The sequence below is a fragment of the Hemiscyllium ocellatum genome (assembly GCF_020745735.1).
Source record: "Hemiscyllium ocellatum isolate sHemOce1 chromosome 15 unlocalized genomic scaffold, sHemOce1.pat.X.cur. SUPER_15_unloc_2, whole genome shotgun sequence".
Classification (NCBI taxonomy): domain Eukaryota; kingdom Metazoa; phylum Chordata; class Chondrichthyes; order Orectolobiformes; family Hemiscylliidae; genus Hemiscyllium; species Hemiscyllium ocellatum.
Genome location: NW_026867456.1, coordinates 132,501 through 140,000, shown reverse-complemented (window position 1 = coordinate 140,000; position 7,500 = coordinate 132,501).

The following is a 7,500-nucleotide window of genomic DNA, read 5'->3' as shown; positions in this document are numbered from 1 at the left end:
TTGAAGCAGTACAAATCAGTAACCAGCGACACTTAGAATATTTTTGAAGCAGTACAAATCAGTAACCACTGACACTTAGAATATTTTTGAAGCAGTACAAATCAGTAACCAGCGACACTTAGAATATTTTTGAAGCAGTACAAATCAGTAACCAGCGACACTTAGAATATTTTTGGAGCAGTACAAATCAGTAACCAGCGACACTTAGAATATTTTTGAAGCAGTACAAATCAGTAACCACTGACACTTAGAATATTTTTGAAGCAGTACAAATCAGTAACCAGCGACACTTAGAATATTTTTGAAGCAGTACAAATCAGTAACCACTGACACTTAGAATATTTTTGAAGCAGTACAAATCAGTAACCGCTGACACTTAGAATATTTTTGAAGCAGTACAAATCAGTAACCAGCGACACTTAGAATATTTTTGGAGCAGTACAAATCAGTAACCACTGACACTTAGAATATTTTTGAAGCAGTACAAATCAGTAACCAGCGACACTTAGAATATTTTTGAAGCAGTACAAATCAGTAACCACTGACACTTAGAATATTTTTGAAGCAGTACAAATCAGTAACCGCTGACACTTAGAATATTTTTGAAGCAGTACAAATCAGTAACCAGCGACACTTAGAATATTTTTGGAGCAGTACAAATCAGTAACCAGCCCCACTTAGAATATTTTTGAGGCAGTACAAATCAGTAACCAGCGACACTTAGAATATTTTTGAAGCAGTACAAATCAGTAACCACTGACACTTAGAATATTTTTGAAGCAGTACAAATCAGTAACCAGCGACACTTAGAATATTTTTGAAGCAGTACAAATCAGTAACCAGCGACACTTAGAATATTTTTGGAGCAGTACAAATCAGTAACCAGCGACACTTAGAATATTTTTGAAGCAGTACAAATCAGTAACCAGCGACACTTAGAATATTTTTGGAGCAGTACAAATCAGTAACCAGCGACACTTAGAATATTTTTGAAGCAGTACAAATCAGTAACCACTGACACTTAGAATATTTTTGAAGCAGTACAAATCAGTAACCAGCGACACTTAGAATATTTTTGAAGCAGTACAAATCAGTAACCACTGACACTTAGAATATTTTTGAAGCAGTACAAATCAGTAACCAGCGACACTTAGAATATTTTTGGAGCAGTACAAATCAGTAACCACTGACACTTAGAATATTTTTGAAGCAGTACAAATCAGTAACCACTGACACTTAGAATATTTTTGAAGCAGTACAAATCAGTAACCAGCGACACTTAGAATATTTTTGAAGCAGTACAAATCAGTAACCACTGACACTTAGAATATTTTTGAAGCAGTACAAATCAGTAACCGCTGACACTTAGAATATTTTTGAAGCAGTACAAATCAGTAACCAGCGACACTTAGAATATTTTTGGAGCAGTACAAATCAGTAACCACTGACACTTAGAATATTTTTGAAGCAGTACAAATCAGTAACCACTGACACTTAGAATATTTTTGGAGCAGTACAAATCAGTAACCACTGACACTTAGAATATTTTTGAAGCAGTACAAATCAGTAACCAGCGACACTTAGAATATTTTTGAAGCAGTACAAATCAGTAACCAAGTGCATTTTTGAATTGGTTACTGATTTCTCCGTTGAAGTTGGGGCTGCGGTTGGCTTCAGTTAGTGGTGGGGGCTTAATTTTCGCCGAGGGGAGCGTGTCCCGGTAGTGTCTCCGAGGAAGTGGTACCTATTGAAGGGGGTGTTTCTGAATTTGGGCCCTTTTTGAGTGGCATTGCCGGATGGGTTTTGTGTTGAAGGCTTCCAAATCGGGTAGCTCAGCCGGATTTGACCCGGCGGTTCTACCGACTGTCACGCCTTCGAGGGGGGACTGTTGTCTAAGTTCAGGCCGAATTTGGTGAATTTCCTAAGTCGGGAAGTGGTCCCAACGGGTTTGGGAGTGAACCTAACTGCTCATACCAACTTTGAGGCTTTGGGGCCGGGTAGCACAGTCGGATTTGACCCGGCGGTTCTGCCGAATGCCTGGCCTTCGAGGGGGGCCTGCCCTCTGAGTTCAGGCCGAATTTGGTGATTTTCCTAAGTCGGGAAGTGGTCCAAACGGGGATGGGAGTGAACCTGACAGCTCATACCGACTTTGGGGCTTCCAAGCCGGGTAGCTCAACCGGATTTGATCCGGCGGTTCTAGCGACTGCCACGGCTTCGAGGGGGGACTGTTGTCTAAGTTCAGGCCGAATTTGGTGAATTTCCTAAGTCGGGAAGTGGTCCAAACGGGGATGGGAGTGAACCTGACAGCTCTTACCGACATTGAGGCTTCGGGGCCGGGTAGCTCAGTCGGATTTGACCCGGCGATTCTGCCGACTTCCACGCCTTCGAGCGGGGACTCTACTCTAAGTTCAGGCCGAATTTGGTGAATTTCCTAAGTCGGGAAGTGGTCCAAACGGGGATGGGAGTGAACCTAACTGCTCATACCAACTTTGAGGCTTTGGGGCCGGGTAGCACAGTCGGATTTGACCCGGCGGTTCTGCCGAATGCCTGGCCTTCGAGGGGGGCCTGCCCTCTGAGTTCAGGCCGAATTTGGTGATTTTCCTAAGTCGGGAAGTGGTCCAAACGGGGATGGGAGTGAACCTGACAGCTCATACCGACTTTGGGGCTTCCAAGCCGGGTAGCTCAACCGGATTTGATCCGGCGGTTCTAGCGACTGCCACGGCTTCGAGGGGGGACTGTTGTCTAAGTTCAGGCCGAATTTGGTGAATTTCCCGAGTCGGGAAGTGGTCCAAACGGGGATGGGAGTGAACCTGACAGCTCTTACCGACATTGAGGCTTCGGGGCCGGGTAGCTCAGTCGGATTTGACCCGGCGATTCTGCCGACTTCCACGCCTTCGAGCGGGGACTCTCCTCTAAGTTCAGGCCGAATTTGGTGAATTTCCTAAGTCGGGAAGTGGTCCAAACGGGGATGGGAGTGAACCTGACAGCTCTTACCGACTTTGGGGCTTCCAAGCCGGGTAGCTCAACCGGATTTGATCCGGCGGTTCTAGCGACTGTCACGCCTTCGAGGGGGGACTGTGGTATAAGTTCAGGCCGAATTTGGTGAATTTCCCGAGTCGGGAAGTGGTCCAAACGGGGATGGGAGTGAACCTGACAGCTCTTACCGACTTTGGGGCTTCCAAGCCGGGTAGCTCAACCGGATTTGATCCGGCGGTTCTGCCGACTGTCACGCCTTCGAGGGGGGACTGTTGTATAAGTTCAGGCCGAATTTGGTGAATTTCCCGAGTCGGGAAGTGGTCCAAACGGGGATGGGAGAGAACCTGACAGCTCTTACCGACTTTGAGGCTTCGGGGCCGGGTAGCTCAGCCGGATTTGATCCGGCGGTTCTGCCGACTGTCACGCCTTCGAGGGGGGACTGTCCTCTGAGTTCAGGCCGAATTTGGTGAATTTCCCGAGTCGGGAAGTGGTCCAAACGGGGATGGGAGTGAACCTGACAGCTCATACCGACTTTGAGGCTTCCAAGCCGGGTAGCTCAGCCGGATTTGACCCGGCGATTCTGCCGACTTCCACGCCTTCGAGGGGGGACTGCCCTCTGAGTTCAGGCCGAATTTGGTGCATTTCCCGAGTCGGGAAGTGGTCTCTGTCACAACGGGGGCAAGTGTCTGAAGAGGTAAAGTGAGTAACCAGCACAGCTTAGGGAAGGGTTCCAAAGTTCTCAACAATGTGAATTCGGTTACCAGGAAAGCTTAGGAAAGTTGCCTGACTGTCCCAAACGAATGAACTGCAAAACTTAGGGAACATGCCCGAAGATGCTTAAAAGTGTGAAATCAGTAAGCAGGAAAGCATAGGAAAGTGCCTGAAAGTGCTAAATGAGTAACATGAAAAACGTAGAAAAATGCCCGAAAATGTTTAAAAGTGTGAACTCAGTAACCAGCAAAACTTAGTAAAACGTTGGAAAAGCAGAAATGAGTAACCAGAAAAACTTAGAAAAATGTTTGAAAATGAGAAATGAGTAACCAAGAAAACTTAGAAAAATGCCCAAAAAGAAGAAATCAGTAACCAGAAAAACTTAGAAAAATGTTTGAAAATGAGAAATGAGTAACCAAGAAAACTTAGAAAAATGCCCAAAAAGAAGAAATCAGTAACCAGAAAAACTTAGAAAAATGTTTGAAAATGAGAAATGAGTAACCAGAAAAACTTAGAAAAATGTTTGAAAATGAGAAATGAGTAACCAAGAAAACTTAGAAAAATGCCCAAAAAGAAGAAATCAGTAACCAGAAAAACTTAGAAAAATGTTTGAAAATGAGAAATGAGTAACCAAGAAAACTTAGAAAAATGCCCAAAAAGAAGAAATCAGTAACCAGAAAAACTTAGAAAAATGTTTGAAAATGAGAAATGAGTAACCAGAACAACTTAGAAAAATGTTTGAAAATGAGAAATGAGTAACCAAGAAAACTTAGAAAAATGCCCAAAAAGAAGAAATCAGTAACCAGAAAAACTTAGAAAAATGTTTGAAAATGAGAAATGAGTAACCAAGAAAACTTAGAAAAATGCCCAAAAAGAAGAAATCAGTAACCAGAAAAACTTAGAAAAATGTTTGAAAATGAGAAATGAGTAACCAGAAAAACTTAGAAAAATGTTTGAAAATGAGAAATGAGTAACCAAGAAAACTTAGAAAAATGCCCAAAAAGAAGAAATCAGTAACCAGAAAAACTTAGAAAAATGTTTGAAAATGAGAAATGAGTAACCAAGAAAACTTAGAAAAATGCCCGAAAAGAAGAAATCAGTAACCAGAAAAACTTAGAAAAATTTTCGGCCAAGTGTGAAAAATATTCTAAGTGTCAGCGGAGGAAAATGCCGAAGCATCGGGAAAGATTCAAAAACTCATGCCGAACATGAGTTCCGAAGTGCCGGAGGAACTGGGCGAATTGAGCCCGGCGGTTGGCCAGATGTCGTTTTGAGTCTGCAGCCCGAAAACTTTAACTTTGTCTGCCGCGGAAGTCTGGACCGGGAAAAATCCAAACGGTTTTGCCGGGTTCGAGTTCCAGAGCGAAGCAGTCGAATTTGAAATTCAGACCCATTCAGTGCCACTTGACATTGTGACACAGTGAGGTTGGCGGGGTACCCGGAGATTTCTGGGAACACGATTTTTAGAACAAAATGGCGGCGCGGGACCACTTTGAAAGGCATCCGAAAAACGGTTCCGCGGGCAGAGCACTTGAATGACAGGCCTGTGTGCATGCCCAAGAGCTCTCGGAAGTCTAATTTTTGACACTTTGTCAAATTTTCGACAGACTTACCCAACTCTTGCTGCCTGTTCTAAGAATCAGTCAGAGGCCTGTGCGGCGGTCTCTTGACACTTTGGAGGGCGGGCAAACCCCACGTTGACTCCGGCCGTCCCTCCAAAAGGCACTTGCTATTGGGGGAAAGGATTGCAAGTAGCCTGGTTCCCGTGGGAGCGGCCAGGAAGGGTGCAGGCTGGCCCTTGCCTGAGCATTCCCAAAACCCTCTTCCGCTGAGAGCAGACCTCGCACGCCGCACTACCGGCTCTGGGAGTGGTTGGCCGCTATTGTACATAGTCCGGTCCTTCCTCTGCCACCCGGCAAGTGCGATGGCTCTGCCGCCCTGCGGTGCTCGTCACCCAGGTTTGGGGAACACGATACTTAGAACATGTTGGCGGCTCGGGACCTGCAGGCGAAAGGGGCCCCGTGGTGCTGAGCACATCGACCTCGGGTCTCAGTGCAAGCCGGAGAGTTCGCGGAAGTCTTAAAAGATTTTGACATCTGCTCAAATCTTTGACAGGCTTGCCTGACTCTTTCCGTCCGTTCTAAGAATCAGTCGGAGGCCGGGGCGGGGACGGTCTCTTGACACCCGGAGGGTTGGCTTCCCTCCTCAGGCGTTTGTGTCGAAAATGAAGGCGAGAGATGCAAGCGTCCTGGTTCCCCTGGGTGCTGCCAGCAAGGGTGCAGGCTGACCCTTGCCTGAGCACTCCCAAAAGCCTCTTAAGCTGAGAGCAGGCGCCGCACTACCGGCTCTGGGAGTCGTTGGCCGCTATTGTACATAGTCCGGTCCTTCCTCTGCCACCCGGCAAGTGCGATGGCTCTGCCTCCCTGCGGTGCTCGTCACCCAGGTTTGGGGAACACGATACTTAGAACTTGTTGGCGGCTCGGGACCTGCAGGCGAAGGGGGCCCCGTGGTGCTGAGCACATCGACCTCGCGTCTCAGTGCAAGCCGGAGAGTTCGCGGAAGTCTTAACAGGCTTGCCTGACTCTTTCCGTCCGTTCTAAGAATCAGTCGGAGGCCGGGGCGGGGACGGTCTCTTGACACACGGAGGGTTGGCTTCCCTCCTCAGGCGTTTGTGTCGAAAATGAAGGCGAGAGATGCAAGCGTCCTGGTTCCCCTGGGTGCTGCCAGCAAGGGTGCAGGCTGACCCTTGCCTGAGCACTCCCAAAAGCCTCTTAGGCTGAGAGCAGGCGCCGCACTACCGGCTCTGGGAGTCGTTGGCCGCTATTGTACATAGTCCGGTCCGTCCTCTGCCACCCGGCAAGTGCGATGGCTCTGCCTCCCTGCGGTGCCCGTCACCCAGGTTTGGAGAACACGATACTTAGAACATGTTGGCGGCTCGGGACCTGCAGGCGAAAGGGGCCCCGTGGTGCTGAGCACATCGACCTCGCGTCTCAGTGCAAGCCGGAGAGTTCGCGGAAGTCTTAACAGGCTTGCCTGACTCTTTCCGTCCGTTCTAAGAATCAGTCGGAGGCCGGGGCGGGGACGGTCTCTTGACACACGGAGGGTTGGCTTCCCTCCTCAGGCGTTTGTGTCGAAAATGAAGGCGAGAGATGCAAGCGTCCTGGTTCCCCTGGGTGCTGCCAGCAAGGGTGCAGGCTGACCCTTGCCTGAGCACTCCCAGAAGCCTCTTAGGCTGAGAGCAGACGCCGCACTACCGGCTCTGGGAGTCGTTGGCCGCTATTGTACATAGTCCGGTCCTTCCTCTGCCACCCGGCAAGTGCGATGGCTCTGCCTCCCTGCGGTGCCCGTCACCCAGGTTTGGAGAACACGATACTAAGAACATGTTGGCGGCTCGGGACCTGCAGGCGAAAGGGGCCCCGTGGTGCTTAGCACATCGACCTCGCGTCTCAGTGCAAGCCGGAGAGTTCGCGGAAGTCTAAAGCTTTTGACATTCGCTCAAAGCTTTGACAGGCTTGCCCGACTCTTTCCGTCCGTTCTAAGAATCAGTCAGAGGCCGGTGGGGAGGTCTCTTGACGCAAGGGGAGGGGTGGCGTCCCTCCTCAGGCGCTTGTGTCGAAAATGAAGGCGAGAGATGCAAGCGTCCTGGTTCCCCTGGGTGCTGCCAGCAAGGGTGCAGGCTGACCCTTGCCTGAGCACTCCCAGAAGCCTCTTAGGCTGAGAGCAGACGCCGCACTACCGGCTCTGGGAGTCGTTGGCCGCTATTGTACATAGTCCGGTCCTTCCTCTGCCACCCGGCAAGTGCGATGGCTCTGC